Source organism: Salvelinus namaycush, chromosome 5 (assembly GCF_016432855.1).
Source record: "Salvelinus namaycush isolate Seneca chromosome 5, SaNama_1.0, whole genome shotgun sequence".
NCBI lineage: Eukaryota > Metazoa > Chordata > Actinopteri > Salmoniformes > Salmonidae > Salvelinus > Salvelinus namaycush.
Window position 1 is genome coordinate 26,734,251 of NC_052311.1, and position 24,092 is coordinate 26,758,342.

Sequence of the window (24,092 nt, forward strand, 5' to 3'; positions counted from 1 at the left end):
GCACTCAGGACTTCAGACGGGGGTGAAGGCTCAACTTCCAACAGGACAATGACCCTAAGCACAGAGCCAAGACAACGCAGGATTGGCTTCAGGACACGTCTCAATGTCCTTGAGTGGCCCGGTCAGGGCCCGGACTTGAACCCGATCTAACATCTCTGGAGAGACCTGAAAATAGCTGTGCAGCAATGCTCCCCATCCAACCTGACAGAGTTTGAGAGGATCTGCAGAGAAGAATGAGAGAAACTCCCGAAATACAGGTGTGCAAAGCTTGTAGCGTCATACCCAAGAAGACTCGAGGCTGTAATCGCTGCCAAAGGTGCTTCAATAAAGGACTGATTAAAAGGGTCTGAATTAGAGGTCGACCGATTAAATCGGCATGGCTGATTCATAACAATCGGTAATTGGCATTTTTGGAAGCCGATTATGGCCGATTACATTGCATTCCACGAGGAAACTGCGTGGCAGGCTGACCACCTGTTACGCGAGTGCAGCAAGGAGCCAAGGAAAGTTGCTAGCTAGCATTAAAAAACAATCTTCACATAATCACTAGTTAACTACACATGGTTGATGATATTACTAGTTTAACTAGCTTGTCCTGCGTTGCATGTAATCAATGTGGTGCCTGTTAATTTATCATCGAATCACAGCCTACTTCGCCAAACGGGATGATTTAACAAAAGTGCATTAGCGAAAAAAGCACAATCGTTGCACGAATGTACCTAACCATAAACATCAAAGCCTTTCTTAAAATCAATACACAGAAGTATATATATTTTTTAAACCTGCATATTTAGTTAAAAGAAATTAATGTTAGCAAGCAATATTAACTAGGGAAATTGTGTCACTTGCGTTCATTGCACACAGAGTCAGGGTATATGCAACAGTTTGGGCCGGCTGGCTAGTTGCGAACTAATTTGCCCGAATTTTACATAATTATGACAAAACATTGAAGGTTGTGCAATGTAACAGCAATATTTAGACTTATGGATGCCACCCATTCAATAAAATACGGAAAGGTTCCGTATTTCACTGAAAAAATAAACGTTTTCTAAATGATAGTTTCCGGATTTGACCATATTAATGACCAAAGGCTAGTATTTCTGTGTTAATTATATTAAAATTAAGCCTATGATTTGATATTTGATAGAGCAGTCTGACTGAGCGGTGGTAGGTGGCAGCATGCACGTAAGCACTCATTCAAACTTTACTGAGTTTGCCAGCAGCTCTTAGCAATGCCAACAGCTCTGTTTATGACTTCAAGTCTATCAACTCCTGAGATTAGGCTGGCAATACTAAAGTGCCTATTAGAACATCCAATAGTCAAAGATATATGAAATACAAATGGTATAGAGAAATAGTCCACGCGTCATAATTCATATATGACAACCTAAAACTTCTTAACTGGGAATATTGAACCACCAGCTTTCATATGTTCTGAGCAAGGAACTTAAACGTTAGCTTTTTACATGGCACATATTGCACTTTTACTTTCTTCTCCAACACTGTGTTTTTGCATTATTTAAACCTAATTGAGCATGTTTCATTATTTATTTGAGACTAAATAGATTTTATTTAGGCATTATATTAATTTAAAAAGAAAAGTGTTCATTGTTCACTCAGTATTGTTGTAATTGTCATTATTACATACATACAAGTCGGAAGTTTACATACACTAAGCTGACTGTGCCTTTAAACAGTTTGGAAAATTCCAGAAAATGATGTCATGGCTCTAGAAGCTTCTGATAGGCTAATTGACATAATTTGAGTCAATTGGAGGTGTACCTTCAAACTCCGTACCTCTTTGCTTGACATCATGGGAAAATCAAAATAAATCAGCCAAGACCTCAGAAAAAAAATTGTAGACCTCCACAAGTCTGGTTCATTCTTGGGAGAAATTTCCAAACGCCTGAAGGTACCACGTTCATCTGTACAAACAATAGTACGCAAGTATAAACACCATGGGACCACGCAGCCGTCATATCGCTCAGGAAGGAGATGCGTTCTGTCTCCTAGAGTGGAACGTACTGTGGTGCGAAAAGTGCAAATCAATCCCATAACAACAGCAAAGGACCTTGTGAAGATGCTGGAGGAAACAGGTACAAAAGTATCTATATACACAGTAAAACGAGTCCTATAGCGACATAACTTGAAAGGCCGCTCAGCAAGGAAGAAGCCACTGCTCCAAAACCGCCATAAAAAAAGCCAGACTACGATTTGCAACTGCACATGGGGACAAAAATCATACTTTTTGGAGAAATGTCCTCTGGTCTGATGAAACAAAAATATAACTGTTTGGCCACAATGACCATCATTATGTTCAGCGGGAAAAGGGCGAGGCTTGCAAGCCGAAGAACATCATCCCCACCGTGAAGCACGGGGTGGCAGCATCATGTTGTGGAGGTGCTTAACTGCAAGAGGGACTGGTGCATTTCACAAAATAGATGGCACCATGAGGAGGTAAATTATGTGGATATATTGAAGCAACATCTCAAGACATCAGTCAGGAAGTTAAAGCTTGGTCGCAAATGGGTCTTCCAAATGGACAATGACCCCAAGCATACTTCCAAAGTTGTGGCAAAATGGCTTAAGGAGAACAAAGTCAAGGTATTGGAGTGGCCATCACAAAGCCCAGACCTGAATCCTATAGAAAATTTGTGGGCAGAACTGAAAAAGTGTGTGCGAGCAAGGAGGCCTACAAACCTGACTCAGTTACACCAGTTCTGTCAGGAGGAATGGGACAAAATTCACCCAACTTATTGTGGGAAGCTTGTGGAAGCCTACCAGAAACGTTTGACACAAGTTAAACAATTTAAAGGCAATGCTGCCAAATATTAATTGAGTGTATGTAAACTTCTGACGCACTGGGAATGTGATGAAAGAAATAAAAGCTGAAATAAATTATTCTCTCTACTATTATTCTGACATTTCACATTCTTAAAATAAAGTGGTGATCCTAACTGATTCAAGGGAATTTTTACTGGGATTAAATGTCAGGAATTGCGAAAAACTGAGTTTAAATGTATTTGACTAAGGTGTATGTAAACTTCCGACTTCAACTGTGTGTGTGTGTGTGTGTATATATATATATATATATATATATACACACACAACAAACTGGCCATATATATATATATATATATATATATATATATATATATATATATATATATATATATATATATATATATAAATAAAAATAAATAAAAACGCAGCTAAATTGGTATCTTTGGTCCTCCAATAATCGGTATTGTCGTTGAAAAATCATAGTCGGTCGACCTCTAGGTCTGAAAATGTATGTAAATGTGATCAGCTTAAAAAATATATAAATTAGCAAACATTAATAAAAAAATGTTTTTGCTCTGTCATTATGGTGTATTGTGTGTAGATTGTTGAGGGGGAAAAAACGATTTATTCAATTCTAGAGTAAAAATGAGGAAAAATTCAAGGGGTCTGAATATTCTAATTTCTGTATATAACACACAAAAGGAATGTGAACTTGGCCTGTACCCTCTTAGCCTAGTAATCAGTCAAAGGCAGAGAGACGGACACCAGTTTCATATGTCCTCAGAGCAAAAAAGCCTTGCAAGTCAAACACTGTGACGTTATGCAGAGCCGTGAAAGTCAATAGAACCCCAATGAGTCACACAATAGGTCTAGATGAGAATAAGATTGGACTAAACAAAGGCAAAAAGGAGATCTTGTGATAAATACAGATACGAACATAGACAAAATGCAGAAGAGAATAATCATGATTAAAAGCTGATAATAGCGCACAGAAGAAAAATAGCGACAAACCACCAATTACAAAGTAATCCCGCTGGTAAATTCCCCTTGAACGCTGTAGTTTGTAGATTGCAGGCTAGGCTAGATTTCCACAAACGAGCACATCAAATGCAAGGGCACCAACCCCCAGCTGCTTACAAGTTTGTTCCAAGTGCAAACCATTTTTCAGGCAATAGCCTATTTGAAGGCAGAAATAGCATAAGCAGCACATTTCAAACCGAAATCCATCAAAGCCGGATTTAGCCGAGTACTTTTTAGGGGTAAGGTGAAAACAGAGATAAGCGACAACAATATTGTGAAGAGATTAGTCTTTTACATGGTCTCTCCCACCTCAACATGCCTGAAACTTATTTTGACAGCCTGCCATTTTAGTCTCTGAATTTGGCAGACTACCAGGATGAGAACTTCAGGAAACTGAGGCAATTGTCTAGGTGTCAGTGGCAATATCTGTTTTGTTAAAGCCATATTGCAACTGATTTGGAAGTGGGAACTGACAAACAAGTTGGGACATCATTGAGTACATTACAATTCACTGCAGTCCATGCCATGTTATCCCCAGACATACAGCTTGCATCGAAGTTTAAACAGTGATGACCAGAGCGGTCACGATCTACACACTTCAACTCAAAATCAGTGGTTTTCAAAGTCAACTAAGAAATCTGGATTTTGACACAGATGGCATGGTCTATCTAAACAACAAACTGGCCATTTCAAAACACATGAGAACACACCTAGCATATGCTGTACCTATTTGATATTGTGATACTATCCTGATATGACTGTGTTAAGATGTCAAGTTAAAAGATAACTATTCGGTTTGCCTTGTCACACATTAGCATTCAGACCAAGTTCAAACTCTCCAGCACCAAAGATGAATATCGAATGCAGTTAAGTCAAAGTGTCAGGCAGTCTGGATGCTAGACAAAGCACCCCAGAAGTAAACTTTTGAAGAAATCCTCCAAAATGTTAACTGACAAGGCTATAGATCACTCTACCAAGCCCAAGCTTAAAATATTGACTTCGTTTTTGTAATCTAGCATACACTCTTAATCAGAGCGACAAATCTTAAAATAGCTAGGTGAAACAACCTCATGGGGCGGGGGTGGGATGTCTCCTCCAGGGGCTGCTCCAGCAGTTTAAATTTCCATCTGCAATGCTGTGCATGTTTCTATTACCTGAACAAGCCCAAAGGGTCCTGATCAGATATTATAACTACGGGTGGACATCAGGCTTCCTCCTAGTCTCCTTTCCCTCATCTACACGGATGAGAATGAGCTGAGAAGCAGGAAAAAGCTATTTTCCAATAGGCAGCCACCATATTGCTTTCTGTGTTATCATTGACGCTATCGCAATTTTAAAGTAGTCATCAACTGGGTGGCAGTTGGCTACTTTAAAACTGTTGGAAGCCGTCAATGGCAATGCTAAAAAGGGTTATATCCATGATGAGTCCATCTACATGACAACAGGCACAACTCCGAATAAAGTATTTTTTCAAAGTAGTCGAAATGCCATGTGCGCTGAGTCACTGGCTTGGTAGTGCTCTCCCATGCCATCCCTAGGGGGGTGCATCATGACTTGCCAGGCTTTTTTCCTCTATACTCTACTTGAGTGGGTTGTGTCACTGATATTATCTTCCTGTCCGGTCTTGCGCCGCCTCAGGTTCGTGTGGTGGTGGAGATCTCATCTGGTGCATTTCCCTTGTCTTATCTGGTGTCCTGTGTGATCTTAAGTATGCTCCTTCTAATGCTCCCATCTCTCTCTCGCTCCCCTCCTGGAGGACCTGAGCCCTAGGACCATGCTTCAGGACTACCTGGCCTGACGACTCCTGGGTGTCTTGTTCCCAGTCCACCTGGTCGAGCTGCTGATCGAGTTTCTGCTGTTTTGCCTACGACTATGGAATCCTGACCTGTTCAGCGGACATGCTACCTTATCCCGGTCCTGTTTTCAACCATCTCTCCTGCACCTGCTGTACCGACCTCAATGTTCAGCTATGAAAAGCCAAATTACATTTACTCCTGAGGTGCTGACCTGTTAACCACTGTGATTATTATTTGACTCTGCTGGTCATCTATGAACGTCTGAACATCTTGATGAAGGATCTCAATTTAATGGCCATGTACTCTTATAATCTCCACCGGCACAGCCAGAAGAGGACTGGACACCCCTCAGAGCCTGGTCCTTCTAGGTTTCTTCCTAGGTTCCCGCCTTTCTAGGGAGTTTTTCTTAGCCACCGTACTTCTACATCTGCATTGCTTACTCGTTGGGGGTTTAGGCTGGGTTTCTGTATAAGCACTTTGTGACATCGGCTAATGTAAAAAAGGCTTTATAAAACACACTGATCAAAAATATAAAACGCAACATGTAAAGTGCTGGTCCCATGTTTGAGCTGAAAAAGATCCCAGAAATGTTCCATACTGACAAAAAGCTTTTTGTGAACAAATTTGTTTACATCCCTGTTAGTGAGCATTTTATCCTTTGCCAAAATAATCCATCCACCTGACAGGTGTGGCATATGAAGAAGCTGAGTAAACCACATGATCATTACACAGGTGCACCTTGTGCTGGGGACAATAAAAGGCTACTCTAAAATGTGACGTTTTGTCACACAATGCCAGAGATCTCAAGTTGAGGGAGCGTGCAATTGGCATGCTGACTGCAGGAATGTCGACCAGCGCTGTTGCCATATAATTTAATGTTAATTTCTCTACCATAAGCCGCCTGCAACGTCATTTTGGAGAATTTAGCAGTACGTCCAACCGGCCTCACAACATGTAACCACGCCAGCCTAGGACCTCCACATCCGGCTTCTTCACCTGCAGGCTCCCCAGTGGGTGGGCCTATGCCCTCACAGGCCCACCCTTGGCTGCGCCATCTACTGTATATCCGGGTTGCATACGGTTTATAAGGACCAACATCACATGCACACTAACACTTAGTGAGCACAGAGAGCAGTGATGACGTCATCCAAAAATATGGCAGACATTGTATTCATGTAAAATGTTAGTATCTTCGGCTGTGAGTGATGTCTGCCTCTGCGACAATTTGACTAATTCAAAGGACGTTTTGTGCACAAGGGTTATGACTATTGTTTTATAGGAATTTTTAAATATGACTTCCCTATGTGGCGGGCTATGGAAATTGTCTTTCGAGGCCGGGCGTCAGATAAACTGCAGTACCGAAGCGGAACAGTAGGAGCAATCGAAAACGTGCTTCTAGACCGGAACCCTTCAAAACGAAGCTTCGGACGTCATTGATAACGTTACTTTGAAACGAGCATCCGTACATTGTGTTGGATCAGTAGTGCTTTGAAAACTGCATCGTAGCTCCAGCAATCGTTCCAACACTAGTATGTAATAATTTAACCTTTTAATTATTGTGAGGTTATTTTCCTGACACTACACTCCGAGGGCCCTCACCTCCTCCCTGTAGGCCGTCTCGTCGTTGTTGGTAATCAAGCCTACCACTGTAGTGTCGTCTGCAAACTTGATGATTGAGTTGGAGGCGTGCATGGCCACGCAGTCGTGGGTGAACAGGGAGTACAGGAGAGGGCTCAGAACGCACCCTTGTGGGGCCCCAGTGTTGAGGATCAGCGGGGTGGAGATGTTGTTACCTACCCTCACCACCTGGGGGCGGCCCGTCAGGAAGTCCAGTACCCAGTTGCACAGGGCGGGGTCGAGACCCAGGGTCTCGAGCTTGATGACGAGTTTGGAGGGTACTATGGTGTTAAATGCTGAGCTGTAGTCGATGAACAGCATTCTCACATAGGTATTCCTCTTGTCCAGATGGGTTAGGGCAGTGTGCAGTGTGGTTGCGATTGCGTCGTCTGTGGACCTATTGGGGCGGTGAGCAAATTGGAGTGGGTCTAGGGTGTCAGGTAGGGTGGAGGTGATATGGTCCTTGACTAGTCTCTCAAAGCACTTCAAGAAGAAGCCACTGCTCCAAAACCGCCATAAAAAAGCCAGACTACGGTTTGCAACTGCACATGGGGACATAGATGGTACTTTTTGGAGAAATGTCCTCTGGTCTGATGAAACAAAAATAGAACTGTTTGGCCATCGTAATGTTTAGAGGAAAGAGGGGGAGGCTTGCAAGCCAAAGAACACCATCCCAACCGTGAACCACGGGGGTGGCAGCATCATGTTATGGGGGTGCTTTGCTACAGGAGGGACTGGTGCACTTCACAAAATAGATGGCATCATGAGGGAGGAAAATGTTGTGGATATATTGAAGCAACATCTCAAATTGTGGGCAGAACTGAAAAAGCATGTGCCAGCAAGGAGGCCTACAAACCTGACTCAGTTACACCAGCTCTCAGGAGGAATGGGACAAAATTCACCCAACTTATTGTGGGAAGCTTGTGTAAGGCTACCCAAAACATTTGACACAAGTTAAACAATTTAAAGGCAATGCTACCAAATACTAATTGAGTGTATGTAAACTTCTGACCCACTGGGAATGTGATGAAAGAAATAAAATATATATATTTTTTAATTCTCTCTACTACTATTCTGACATTTCACATTCTTAAAACAAAGTGGTGATCCTAACTGACCTAAGACAGGGAATTTTTACTAGGATTAAATGTCAGGAATTGTGAAAAACTGAGTTTAAATGTATTTGGCTAAGGTGTATGTAAACTTCCGACTTTTCTCCAAAACGTATGCCCCCAAATCATAGCGCACGTTAGACATTTTAATGATTTGAACCTTTGGTGGGGAGAAAATGTTAGTCACCGGACCTCTTTGAATGGTAATTGTGCACCCCTGTCCTAGGAGATAAATGTCGGGTTGTTATTTTACCTGAAATGCATGTTCCTTTTTTTTTTGCTGGATTTTTACACATTTTGAGTCACAAAATCGTTTGTTCTCTACTCCGACAACTAATCCACCGATAAAAAGGGAAAACCTCGTTGTAACGGCTGCTCTCCTCCTCTTCGTCTGAAGAGGAGAAGCATGGGTCGGACCAATACGCATCGAGGTATGCAGTCATAATGAATTTATTTAAATGATAGACAAACACGAAACACTTGAGAATTTACAAAATAACAAACGCAGTCAACAGACCTGAACAAACGAACTTACATGACACGAAGAACGCACGAACAGGAAAATAGACTACACAAAAACCGAACGAACAAACATACCGAAACAGTCCCGTGTGGCGCAACATACACAGACACGGAAGACAACCACCCACAAACAAACAATGTGACACCACCTACCTTAATATGATTCTCAATCAGAGGAGATGAAAACCACCTGCCTCTAATTGAGAACCATATCAGGTACCCATTAAACCAACATAGAAACACAAAACATAGACTGCCCACCCAAACTCACGTCCTGACCAACTAACACATACAAAACTAACAGAAAACAGGTCAGGAACGTGACATAACCCCCCCCTTAAGGTGCGAACTCCGGGCGCACCAGCACAAAGTCTAGGGGAGGGTCTGGGTGGGCATCTGACCACGGTGGTGGCTCAGGTTCTGGGCGAGGTCCCCACCCCACCATAGTCAATCCCATCTTACGTCTCCCCCTCCGACTGACCACCCTCCTATTACACCCACTTAATTTACAGGGTAACATCAAAATAAGGGGCAGCACCGGGACAAGGGGCAGCACCGGGATAAGGTAACTCAGGACAGAGAGGTAGGTCAGGATAGAGAGGTAGCTCAGGATAGAGGGGCAACTCCGGGCTGAAGGGCAGCTCCGGACAGAGAGACAGCTCTGGACTGAGGGGCAGTTCAGGATTAATGGCAGCTCTGGGCTGAGGGGCAGCTCATGGCTGGCTGACGGCTCTGGACGCTCATGGCTGGCTGACGGCTCTGGACGCTCATGGCTGGCTGACGGCTCTGGACGCTCATGGCTGGCTGACGGCTCTGGACGCTCATGGCTGGCTGACGGCTCTGGACGCTCATGGCTGGCTGACGGCTCTGGACGCTCATGGCTGGCTGACGGCTCTGGACGCTCATGGCTGGCTGACGGCTCTGGACGCTCATGGCTGGCTGGCGGCTCTGGACGCTCATGGCTGGCTGGCGGCTCTGGACGCTCATGGCTCGCTGGCGGCTCTGGCAGATCCTGTCTGGTTGGCGGCTCTGGCAGATCCTGTCTGGTTGGCGGCTCTGGCAGATCCTGTCTGGTTGGCGGCTCTGGCAGATCCTGTCTGGTTGGCGGCTCTGGCAGATCCTGTCTGGTGAATGGCTCTAGCGGCTCCTGACTGACTAACGGCTCTGACGGCTCGGGACAGACGGGCGGCTCTAATGGCTCGGGACAGACGGATGGCTCAGACGGCGCTGGGGAGACGGATGGCTCAGACGGCGCTGGGGAGACGGATGGCTCAGACGGCGCTGGGGAGACGGATGGCTCAGATGGCGCTGGGGAGACGGATGGCTCAGATGGCGCTGGGGAGACGGATGGCTCAGATGGCGCTGGGGAGACGGATGGCTCAGATGGCGCTGGGGAGACGGATGGCTCTGGCCGGATGAGGCGCACTGTAGGCCTGGTGCGTGGTGCCGGAACTGGAGGCACCGGGCTAAGGACACGCACCTTCAGGCTAGTGCGGGGAGCAGGGACAGGGCACACTGACCTCTCGAAGCGCACTATAGGCCTGGTGCGTGGTACCGGCACTGGTGGTACCGGGCTAAGGGCACGCACCTCAGGGCGAGTGCGGGGAGAAGGAACAGTGCGTACAGGGCTCTGGAGACGCACAGGTGGCTTAGTGCGTGGTGCCGGAACTGGAGGCACTGGGCTGGAGACACGCACCATAGGGAGAGTGCGTGGAGGAGGAACAGGGCTCTGGAAACGCACTGGAAGCCTGGTGCGTGGTGTAGGCACTGGTGGTACTAGGCTGGGGCGGGGAGGTGGCGCCGGAAATACCGGACCGTGCAGGCGTACTGGCTCCCTTGAGCATTGAGCCTGCCCAACCTTACCTGGTTGAATGCTCCCCGTCGCCCGACCAGTGCGGGGAGGTGGAATAACCCGCACCGGGCTATGTAGGCGAACCGGGAACACCATGCGTAAGGCTGGTGCCATGTAAGCCGGCCCGAGGAGACGTACTGGTGGCCAGATATGTAGGGCCGGCTTCATGACATCCGGCTCAACGCTCAATCTAGCCCTACCAGTGCGGGGAGGTGGAATAACCCGCACCGGGCTATGAACACGTACAGGAGACACCGTGCGCTCTACTGCGTAACACGGTGTCTGCCCGTACTCCCGCTCTCCACGGTTAGCCTGGGAAGTGGGCGCAGGTCTCCTACCTGCCCTTGGCCCACTACCTCTTAGCCCCCCCCCAAGAAATTTTTGGGGTTTCTTCGCGGGCTTCCAGCCACGTCTCCTTGCTGCCTCCTCATACCACCGCTCCTGGGCTGTGGCTGCCTCCTTCCACTCACGAGAGCGGCGATATTCTCCAGTTTGCGCCCTGGGTCCCTTTCCGTCCAGTATTTCCTCCCATGTCCAGAAATCCTCCTTATTCCTGTAATCCTGCGTTTGTAGTTGCTGCTTTTTCCCTCGTTGCTTGATCCTTTGTTGGTGGGTGGTTCTGTAACGGCTGCTCTCCTCCTCTTCGTCTGAAGAGGAGAAGCATGGGTCGGACCAATACGCATCGAGGTATGCAGTCATAATGAATTTATTTAAATGATAGACAAACACGAAACACTTGAGAATTTACAAAATAACAAACGCAGTCAACAGACCTGAACAAACGAACTTACATGACACGAAGAACGCACGAACAGGAAAATAGACTACACAAAAACCGAACGAACAAACATACCGAAACAGTCCCGTGTGGCGCAACATACACAGACACGGAAGACAACCACCCACAAACAAACAATGTGACACCACCTACCTTAATATGATTCTCAATCAGAGGAGATGAAAACCACCTGCCTCTAATTGAGAACCATATCAGGTACCCATTAAACCAACATAGAAACACAAAACATAGACTGCCCACCCAAACTCACGTCCTGACCAACTAACACATACAAAACTAACAGAAAACAGGTCAGGAACGTGACACTCGTTAGTTTTTAGTTAGTTCATTGATTAATTTATCCTCGTTAATCTCTCTTTTTCTTCTGTGGATTTTATATGGCAGTTGGCTACCAACTTTAATATGCATTACCGCCACCAACTGAACTGGAGGAGCAATTAACCTAAACACCAGAAACGGCAAGGTCCCTTGAGCGGGCAAGAGCGAGATCTATGTTTGGAGAAGTGCAATATTATCATAAAGAGATGTATACATGGAATACAGAGGAGGAATAGAGAGACGGAGAAGGTCGAAGAGAGTGACGGAGGGTGAGCGTAAAATCGGTTGAAGACGGCGGAAAAAAAAGGGAGATGGTTTGTTGAAGAAGAACGGTAGAAAGTGTAAGCAGTGAGCCGCATGCCGGATCGAGGTCTGGAGGTGAAATGGAAATGAATGAGGGTGAACTAACAGCGGTGGTAGGTGTGGTGAAGTTCTCGTAGTCTGTGACGGTAGGATTGACATTTTTCGAGAAAACGGACCCCTGCCTTTGCTGATCCATAATGGTGTTTCAGGGTGGGTGAAAACAGAGTGGAGGTAACCGAAAGTGGTCTTGTGATAATTGTGTTTCTGCCGGTCAAAGGGAGCAGGCGTTCCACACCGAACGAATGGGGACTAGAGCTGTAACAGGTTTTGCTCTCAAAAGGGTGCCATTGAAAAGGTGTGATAACTGGGGTAGCAGGAAATGTGAAAGTAGACCAACAGAAACTAAAGATTCCCAGTGTTTGTGATGCTTGTCTTTTGGTGAGACACAGAAAGGGTGGCGTGAGTTGTGAAACAGAAGAGTCATTGTCTGTTCTTTTGAGTTTTGATGTTGAGTCTTTGCCCAACAAAGTGATGTTAGGATATTTCAGTTATCCCGTACAAGCTTTTGTCCCAAATCCATTACATTGTTACAGGTGTGAAGCTTATGGCATGTGGCTGCAGAGTGTAGGAGGGAGGTTCCTAGGTGTGAGAAGTGTGCAGAAGGGCATGAGACAAAGGAATGTGTAGTATTGGGGGAAAGAAGCAGTATGTGTGGCTAGGGATCAGAAATGTCCGGTGCGAGAGGTTTAACAGGGTCAGTAGTGCAGAGGGTGTCGTATACTGAGGCAATGAAGAAAGTATAGGAAGTTGGGTCAAGGGGAGGGATCCTGAGAGGATTCGTGTGAGTAATAGATCTGTGCCAGTACAGAGGGATATGGCAATGAGTGAGTGATATATGCTTCCGTGAGATTGGCTTTTAGCGTTCACAGCAACGGTTCTCAACTGTACCGCAGGGATGGAACGTAAGTCGCAGAAAATAGAGGTTGTGGTGGCAGCTGCATAGAAGTATTTGGGTGTACAAGATTTGACACCAGAAGAGTTACAGGGTGTGTTGAGTGGTGGTGTCCCGTCCTTCCAGGCCGTTGGCCTGAGGTAGGACTAAATAGATTTAAATAGTGGAGTAGTGTGGAATAGGGTGGTGGGTATTTGTTTATTTTTTCCCCTCCCTTTTTCCATGCAAAGTGTAAGATATTTACACCTCTGTCTAGTTGAAGGTAATGCAACATTTATTGGACACCAACTGACATTAATCCTAATTGAAGAAGAACTGGATTGAGTTTGGACCTCGTTCATCTTTCAATCGCGTCAAGTGATTGGAGCGTGGCTAAGCAGACGCCCGTTGACGCACAAGCAGTTTGGATGAAATGACAGAACAACAAGTGTACATTTATTTTGCAACGCTCGCCCACGCAACCCTGGCAGCCTGGTCAGCATGTTAGGTAGTTAGCGTCTATGAATGGGATAGCTAGCTACTCACCAATGCATTTGTGGACCACTGTCAACTGAAACACTGTGGTCCTGCAAATCCATGGACTGCACAAGACACCAACCATAGTGTTACGTTCCCCAGTAAGAAAAACAAATAATGTCGCTGTTAGGAATTTTGTTAATAAATAGTTAAAACAAATTCTAGCTTTAGATAAAACTATAACAAATTGAACTCTGCACGCCTGGTGAAAAGAGATTTGTGTTGTGGGTCATAAAATAAGCAGAAAGGGTCGTTAAACTATGGTTGAACTGACCCAACTTAGCCCTGAGGTGTTTAGATAAACTTTTTTAGGTCTTCCATTATCTTGAGTTGTCTGCTAAAGTGGTAATCAATTATAGTGAGCCTTCAGGATAAATGATTATATGGTGTTTCATGTGAGTGCCCTGTGAGGTTAGAATGAACTTTTGAACCTGTTTTCTATTTGTCAGGACAATGAGACTCATTCTGTAACCTATGACGTCATATCTTGTATATAAATCTGTGTTTATGATCAAATGGGAGCGTGCTCCGAGAATAAACACTATTATTATCTAATTTTGATAAGACTGTATCCTGTCTATTTTATGTTAATAAGTATCTTATAAATTCTTATAAATAGACAGATTGAATTTAATTAATGAGTATATTGTAGGAATTATTTAATTCCACTAACAGTCGCTCAAACAGAAGGGGGGTACTAATCAAGAGTCACTGACAACAACCAAAATGAAATAGGTAGGGTTTTAGGAGAGGATCTGAAAAGACACTCATGGGGGTGTCCACTGAAAGTTTACAAGCAACAACAACAACAAATGGAACCTACAAGACACCCACCATGAGTGCCCACTACATTTTCCCAAGAACAGGCAAACAAAATTAAAACCCACACCAAACTTAAAGACAGGAAGCAAACCAAAATGTGTAGCAAAAACAAAAAAAGTGAAGATCAGACAAAGGAATGTTTTTCTAGAAAATCAAATAGGGAGCGCCAACTAAAGGTGTTGATCTTCCACATCTCTCAAGACCACTGGAGCACTGGGCCAGCCACTCTTAATAGCACCTGGGTCAGCACAGGTGAAACACCTTCCCGCTAACGAGATGGCAACCAGCACACACTGACCAAAGAGGTGACATGAATCGGTGCGCAGTATGTGCTCAAGTTCAACCTCAAAACATAAATGGAAAAACCAAAGCCTGTAACACCTTCCCCCTTAAGACATGCCTGACAAGTTCTCACCACCAACAGAAAACAACTTCCATTGCACAACATAACCAACTTAAATGCGTCGCTACTTAAACACGTTGCCTTCTCCAATATAAAAATGGCATCTACTGGCTTTCAACAATTAAATACAAGACAAAACAGGCCCCCACCCCCCCTTTTCTTGCTGCCTAAAACTCACGTACTCTTCGATAACTCTGGTCCCACTGGAACAAGCCCAAACAAAACTAATCTCTAAAACGTAGTCAAAATAGATTGTGATTCAGGGCTACACACAGGCTAAACAAAACGTATTGACTGTCCACCCTTGAAAGACAAATCAGCAACCAAGTTGTCCTTAACACAGACATGCCTAATTTCAAAGGCAAAACGGCAGTAATATCCGTAGTAACTTAGGATCTTCCTCAGTAGAATGGCTTCAGGGAAATGAGTGATACCGCACATGATAGTCCAAAGCAACTGGTTACCACTCCTTGCTTTGGGCAAAGGACCAACACAAGGCAACAGAAACCTGCTGAAAGGTTCATCAAAAGCAGGAATAGGCTGCAAAGGTGCAACCAGTACAGCTTGGTTCGCTAACAGTAAGCCACAACATCAGTAAGCCACAACATTTACAGTAAGCCACAACATCCTATTTCAGACCAGAAGAAGTTATGCAAGATCCGGTCATACATCTTGTTGACCCCAAGATGGCCTGCCATACTACCATCATGACCCAACCTCAGTACCTCTTGTCGAAGTGTAACTATAACAACAATGAGATACACTGGGCCAATCGTCTTGCCCAGAAGTGGCGAGAGAACATAATTTCCTCATTAGAACACCATCTCTGTCAAAGTAACCCACATGAACTTCATCAAACTCCTCCTCTGGACGTATCTCAGCAAAGAGGGGAGAGGGAAACATCTTTGTTCTGCAATCAGCTGCTTCCTGGACATCTAAGTATCAACTGTAAGGACCCTCTTCCTTCAGCGGTCCTACAAACTCGCTCACATTTGGGTTTTTCAAAGGAGAGGTCAACTCAGGAGGTTTAGCAAAATCAGGATCACCTATAAACGCCACGGACAGATCGACCGTGGTGGAATCGCTGACATCCTCAACACTATACTTGCTCTCGGTGACTTTTTTAGCATATTTTTTAGTGACGTACCGATATTTTCCTTGCCAAAAAACCCCAGATACCGATAAACAATTAAACATTTTAGCGGCCTTTTAAGCATTCTAGTACAGTTACTAGGCGTCACTACAGTCCCTGGTTCGAATCCAGGCAAAATCACATCCGGGAGTCCCATAGGGCGGCGCACAATTGGCCCAGCGTTTTTGGCATATTCAGGTTGTTCGACTGCAACTGCTGGTGTAGCTAGCTTTCCATTATCCTGGCTTTAATGGATTTCGCCTTTGAGTTGTCTCGCTGAAATGTTTTTTACTCTTTCAAATGACTGCTCGATCCACACAGCAGACATTGTGGGATAAGTTTGGAATGCTGTGTTGCACGTGTAGTGCAACATTTTACATGGCGTCATTACGTCATGTACCTACGTTATATAGTTATGCACGTCAGCTTTCACTCGGTTTTGCACATCGGCTTTAAACTGGACATCAGCCGATAGCGATGTTGGCATATTTAGCTAATATCATCCGATTTCGATATGTTCACCGATATATCGTGCATCCCTAATATTTTTCTAATAACCCATCAAGTACCTCTAATCTGGGTTCCTTACAAAACGACAGGATTTGGCACGACCTTCCCTCCAGCCAAATCTTTTCCCAAAATGAATGAGACCCCCTTCACCGGTGTTCTAGGCGTCACTCCAACGACAACAGAACTGGAAATAAAATCAGTCTTCAACATTATACAAAGAAACTTCCATGCAACCCATCTCCACACCTTGTACTTACACTGTAACCAGTTGCTGCAGTGTCAGACTAAGGCAAAACACCCTCCAAAATGAAGGACTGGGCTGCCCCAGTGTCTCTCAGTATCTTCACTGGCTGCTTAACTGCATCACCACTCTACAAACACACAAAACCATCTGAAACAAAGGGTTCATACACATCTTTATTTAACTAGGAAAATCAGTTAAGAACAAATACTTATTTACAATGACGGCATACAAAAAGGCCTCCTGCGGGGACAGGGGCCTGGGATTAAAATAAATAAATACAATATAAATATAGGACAAAACACACATCACAACAAGAGAGACAACACAACACTAAATAACATTGATCCAAAATATTGTTTAGGAGACATCCCAACCAGAGACTTAATAATGGGCTGGAGTGCTCCCCCAAAAATAAACAGCTTTTTCCCCTTCTAATTTTTCTGTTTCAACTTAGGACACAGAGACAGTGTGCTCTTTCTCACGGCAGTAATGAAAAAGAAGTTTTCTGCCGATCTTTATCTTTGGGCACTGTAGAAATGGACTGAATCTCTGGATTGCTTTTTGTGTAGGGATAACTACTGGGTGCTATGTTTGTGGTAGTTTTATGTGTCAACACAAACTCATCTGCAAGAACTGCAGCTTTCTCAAGAGATCATTGTGCTCAAAAATGTAGGTTGCAACCCTTTAACGAAGGCAATTCTTGAACTGCTTGAGAAGTACGAGTGCCTTTATATCCTCAAGGTCCTTGATCTCTTGAGAACCACATCGCCGATCAAAAGGCATTGTTGGCATTGTGATTCTGTCTTTCGTAATTTACGGAACTGTTTTCTGTATGCCTCTGGGACCAACTCTTAAGCCAGAAGGACAGCAGCTTTAACAGTGTCATACTCTGGTCAAGATAAAGCGGCGTACACTGAGCTTTTCCCACAAGAACACTGGAGGAGCAGTGACCAAAAATCTTGTGGCCATTTTAGGGATGTGTCAAGCCAGCTGTTCCGACCAAGATCAAACTCGATTGAGGGTGCAAGATGGCCTAACTGGATTCGGAGCGCTTCCAGATCCATCCCTCTTATTCGAATGGCATGCACACGTTCTTCTTGTTCTAGTCTGGCTGCACGCTCATCTTGTCCTCCCCTGTAATCCAAATCTAATTTCTGTTCCTCCAATCTCTCCTCACGTTCTCTTTCCTTTTGCTCAAGCTCTAATTCCAGTTCTTCCCATCTTGCCTTTAGTTCTACCTCTCGCAGTTGCATGTCTACGGGGTGTGCTCTACCACCTGTAGGACCCTTTTCATCATCCTCCCTCTCTGGAAGGATTTCCTCCTCCACCAAAGCAGTACCGATCAACTCGGACTACTGCTTTAAGATCGCCAGATGCCACCTTAATGTCATAATGCTTTGAAATTATGAGCAGATTCACCTTTGTACATTTCTAGCATCTCCCATGTTGGGTTTTCCACAAATGCTTCTAAATTAAGTCCATGGTTATTATTTTAGAAACCTGTGTGTTTCTGCAACTTTCCAAATTATTCCACCAATCTTATAACCCCTCAAGTTGGATGTCAGTGACAGGAATTCTAACACAAAAGTGTCGTAGAATACCCAAATATCTGGAGCTTCAGAATAGGCGATTAGAGCGACTACCATACTCATAGGAATCAAGATCCCAGACGAGCACTCATTCTGTTATGTTCCACAGCAAGAAAACAGATGTCGCTCAAATAGAAGGAGGAACTAACAAAGAGTCCCTGACAACCACCAAAACGAAACAGGTGGTGTTAAAGGAGTGATTCTGAAAGACACACATGGGGGTGTCCACTGAAAGTTGACTAGCAACAACAACACCGTGGTAAAGACAATTTCAAGTTGGATATTCACGCTTTCAAACCTCAAGAGCTTTCAAACCACTTGAGCCACAGACTCCAAATAAGTGTTATTATGTTGGAAAGATTGCGCACAACTTTGCACAGGTATTATTTTCACAATTTGGACATTAACTCGCTTTCCAAAGCTAATAAACATGTGGAAATGTGAGCAGCATTTTGTATTCCTAGTTGAATTAGTTAGGGAGCATAAACAAAGTACAAACTTTTTTTACATTCGAATTTCAATAGCTCATTGGTCACGTGACCTTCTTGACTCAAACAAGGTCCAAAATGTCCACTGACTTCTATATTGCACACCCTTTAGTTAGTCCATTTTCATCTCACACGTTTTTACATTTTTCCAAATGTAAAATTTCAATAGCTCCTTGGTCATGTGACCTAGTGACTTCCATCAAGGTTCAGAATGTCCACTGACGACCCTTCTATATTGCACACCTTTTAGTTTGTCCATTTTCATCTCACATGATTTTACATTAATTATTTTTCTTCTTTTCAATAGCTCCTTGGTCATGTGACCTACTGACCTCAAACAAGGTTCAGAATGTCCACTGACTATACCTTTATATTGCTCACTCTGATGTTTGTCTACTTTCATATCATGCTATTAGACTTAAATCTGTACACTTTGCAGGCCTTCATTTCACATGGGTGTTCAACATTTTTTTGGAAGTAAACAAATGTTCCAGCCTCGCAATAATATCTTTTACATGGACACTGAAAAGATCCGCAAATGTCTGTATGTGGAATGGATCAAGGACAGGAGAGGTGTTCAAACAGAGGTGCTTAAAGGAAGGTAGGTAGGCCTCATGAAAAACACTGTTTCATATGCTCTTTTTAATCACAGTAATAGGCAGTGATTTGTTAGTCACAGTGAGCTTGACAACGTGAAAGAATCCTTTTCATAGCATCACTTTCATATACTGTACATTAAGACAAATCCTTCTACGTTGAGTATTAGAACGCAGTTTACATAACCTGATAATGACTTGATATTTGAGTGCATTCACAACAAGCCACCTGCAGACAACTTACAAAATGCAATAGTGCATTTGAGGGTTCGTTTTTCTGATGAAAATAATTATTTGATGCATGGCCTACTATTTCTAACAGGAAAAATAAATTCCTACATCTTTTGTGAGTAAAATCCTTTTTCCAAAATTGATTTAGGTACATTTTTGTGAAGAGGTATGAGGGTTGTGAAATGGGTCATTTAATAGTAAAATCATTTAAGGGATCAATACATTTCTATATTGCTTCCCCAGTATCTGCATGAACCATCAGGCCCAGTGTTTTTGGTTGACCCTGCTGGACAGAAAGAGAAGGAGGAATCGGAACACGCTGCATTCAAATTCAGGTCTTAGTTATTCCATTGTACTGGATCTAATACATATTAGCATTTTACATACATTCATAAGTGTAATATTTTTTATGACATTCTGTGAAAAACTCTTGGCTGCTGGCTCTGTCACTTTCAGACATGTGCAGAGCAGACTGAAAGGGGAAGGGTAGCTCTTGACTTGAACCACAGGGGTTCTCTGTAAAGAGAGAGTAATCCAAAAGGCACAGACACACCCCATGACTTTCAATTGGAACCGTTGACCTGTATGTATTCTCTCCTGATTGGCTCTGTGGTGCACAGTCTGGTAGTCTGACTAAAGTACCAGAGGTATGAGGAGAGACATCCTCCTTTGTATTTATGGGAACAAATATTTCCTAACACTTTGGATCCTATTCTTGGACAGTTAGAAGACACAATGCATCAACAACAAAAAAATACTTACTGTCCACGAGTAACCTCAACCTTGTGGGTCTGTGGGTGTTTTGGCCAATAAAATGCCAACTCAATTCTACCACTGACTAGTCTCTCATGCCCCTATGAACGGGGACACAGGCCAATAGTTTTTAATCTAAACCAGCCCTTTTTTACTGGAGTACACTAACCCCTAATTGGGTCTCTTGACACATAGTAGCAGTTTACCAGATAAGAAGTCAAGAAGATCAAAAAGTAGATTGTTGTAAGGGTGTATTACGTCCTGTGCTGGCAACATTGTCTTGTTACAGACCCCCCTCAGCCCCCAGCTGCGCCCTGGACACCATATGTGAATTAATTGCCCCCCATTTATCTTCAGAGTTTGTACTGTTAGGTGACCTAAACTGGGATATGCTTAACATCCCCGCCATCCTACAATCTAAGCTAGATGCCCTCAATCTCACCCAAATTACCATGGAACCTACCAGGTACAACCCCAAATCTGTAAACTCGGGCACCCTCATAGATATCATCCTGACCAACCTGTTCTTTAAATACACCTCTGCTGTATCCAAACCAGGATCTCAGCGATCACTGCCTCAATTCCTGCGTCCGTAATGGGTCCGCGGTCAAACGACCATCCCTCATCATAGTCAAACGCTCCCTAAAACACTTCAGCGAGCAGGCCTTTCTAATCGACCTGGCCCGGGTATCCTGGAAGGATATTGACCTCATTCCGTCAGTAGAGGATGCCTGGTTATTCTTTAAAAGTGCTTTCCTCACCATCTTAAATAAGCATGCCCCGTAAAAAAAAAAAAAAAAAAACGGAACAGATATAGCCCATGGTTCACTCCAGACCTGACGGCCCTTGACCAGCACAAAAACATCCTGTGGCGTACTGCATTAGCATCGAATATCCCCCGTGATAGGCAACTTTTCAGGGAAGTTAGGAACTTATTGGCAGACTCAACAGCCTTGGTTTCTCAAATGACTGCCTCGCCTGGTTCACCAACTACTTCTCAGATAGAGTTCAGTGTGTCAAATCGGAGGGCCTGTTGTCCGGACCTCTGGCAGTCTATGGGGGTGCCACAGGGTTCAATTCTTGGGTTGACTCTTTTCTCCGTATACATCAATGATGTCGCTCTTGCGGCTGGTGATTCTCTGATCCACTTCTACGCAGACGATACCATTCTGTATACTTCTGGCCCTTCTTTGGACACTGTGTTAACTAACCTCCAGATGAGCTTCAGTGCCATACAACTCTCCTTCCATGGCCTCCAACTGCTCTTAAATGCAAGTCAAACTAAATGCATGCTCTTCAACAGATCGTTGCCCGCCCGCCTAGCATCACTACTCTGGAAGGTTCTGACTTAGAATATGTGGACAACTACAAATACTTAGGTGTCTGGCTAGACTGTAAACTCTCCTTCCAGACTCATTAAGCATCCAAAATTAAACTAGAATTGGTTTCCTATTTCACAACAAAGCATCCTTCACTCATGCTGCCAAACATACCTTCGTAAAACTGACTATCCTACAGATCCTTGACTTCGACGATGTCATTTACAAAATAGCCTCCAACACTCTACTCAGCAAGTTGGATGCAGTCTATCACAGTGCCATCCGTTTTGTCACCAATGCCCCATATACTACCGATCACTGCGACCTGTATGCTCTCGTTGGTTGGCCCTCACTTCATATTCGTCGCCAAACCCACTGGCTCCAGGTCATCAATAAGTCCTTGCTAGGTAAAGCCCCGCCTTATCTCAGCTCACTGGTCACCATAGCAGCACCCACCCGTAGCAAGCGCTCCAGCAGGTATATTTCACTGGTCACCCCCAAAGCCTATTCCTACTTTGGCAGCCTTTCCTTCCAGTTCTCTGCTGCCAATGACTGGAACGAATTGCAAAAACCACTGAAGCTGGAGACTCATATCTCCCTCACTATCTTTAAGCATCAGCTATCAGAGCAGCTGACAGATCATTGCACCTGTATATAGCTCATCTGTAAATAGCCCATCCAACTACCTCATCCCCATATTGTTATTTATATATTTTTTAGCTCCTTTGCACCCCAGTATCTCCACTTGCACATTCATCTTCTGCACATCTATCACTCCAGTGTTTATTTGCGAAATTGTAATTATTTCGCCACTACGGCCTATTTATTGCCTTACCTCCCTAATCTTACTTCATTTGCACACACTGTATATAGACTTTTCTATTGTGTTATTGACTGTACTACGTTTGTTAATTCCATGTGTAAATCTGTGTTGTTGTTTGTGTCACACTGCTTTGCTTTATCTTGGCCAGGTCACAGTTGTAAATGAGAACTTGTTCTCAACTGGCTTACCTGGATGAATAAAGGTGAAATAAAAAATACATAAAAAAAAATACTCTGTGGGAATGTCCGTCCTACATTTAGTGTTGGTACATGGAATATTCCTCAACTGCATATATCATACATGTCTATTGCAAATAGAAGTATTATGTTCAACAACTGACATTTTCAGATATTTTTACAATTCATTCTCTATTGTCATAGATTTGGTGGGCACTGTCATCTGTGATCTTTGTGATAGGACTTTCTTTAAGCACGTACTGATGAAACTGTCACTTAATATTTTTTTCTTAAAGTCTACAAACGCTCTACATTGATTCACTCTGTGATAGGGTTGGATCCTATATACTACTTTTATTATTGTCCTGTAAATGGTTCAGTGCCTATAATTTAGGCTGTGTGTGTGTGTAAAACGGGGCATAAAGGAAATGACCTCTACTACTAAATTACTAATAGATTATAGTGATAAGGAAAACAGCATACAAATTTGGCTTGTGTATTCATTTGCCTATAACTAAATCAGAATTCCATTTTGTTTACATAAAAAAGAGAATACTTAAAAATGTGAAGATCCTGCCTTGGAAAAGACAACTGGGTGTACATAAAGTGGAAAGGAGGGGAAATAACTCACACCATGCAGCAGGACACCTTCAGCTGCGGTGTCTTTGTAATGCAGGTTTGATAGTTATATTTTCAATAATGAATGGTTAGTTGTTGTGACAATTAGGTCAAAAACTATATTTTATTTTTTGGTGTAGATGGCCAAGGAAGTTGCACAGAACTTCCCCAACCAAATTGATTTGGAACCTTCAAAAACACATGGAGCAACTGTGAAAAGAAATGGCTGAAGATATACAAAAAATGTCTGGTATGTAATGACATTTAATTCAAATGTAAATTCTTTATTTTTATGTAGTTGTGTCAGACAGCCATATGTTCAGTTCATGCCTATGATTTCAGAGTTCAACAAAGCCAACAACTGCTTCATGTGTGCCACTGATAAAGAACCTGGATGTGGCCCAAAGACTGACTGGGTTAGTAACTTTATTTAACATGTTTATAATATTTTGACGGCATGTAAGACAACTTATGATATAACACAATGGATGGCTAATTCGTCATTCTACATTGATATTTATAACGTGTTACGCTTTGTTATGTTTTAGATTGAATGTTTTGCATGCCAACGGTGGTTCCATGTGCTGTAACTAGGAATGAAGACAAAAGAGTTCAACAGAGTAAAGAACACAAACTGGAAGGGCAGTCTTTGTTGTTGAAAATGTATGCTCTACCCCATCCACACTGAAGTGGCTCTGAAATGTACATCAACCAGGGATAAAGAGAACGTTAACACTGTGAAATGTTTCATACTTTTTGAAGTTAAGTGTCTGGTGACATGTTGGAAAAGATTAAAG

At 43.6% G+C, this 24,092-nt stretch overlaps 1 protein-coding gene across 2 annotated transcripts in view; it reads right to left on the bottom strand.

The window, feature by feature from the left end:
* The window catches only part of mrpl11 (mitochondrial ribosomal protein L11), a 57,352-nt gene that overhangs the window by 31,639 nt on the left and 1,621 nt on the right, over positions 1 to 24,092 (bottom strand). The window lies entirely within an intron of this gene.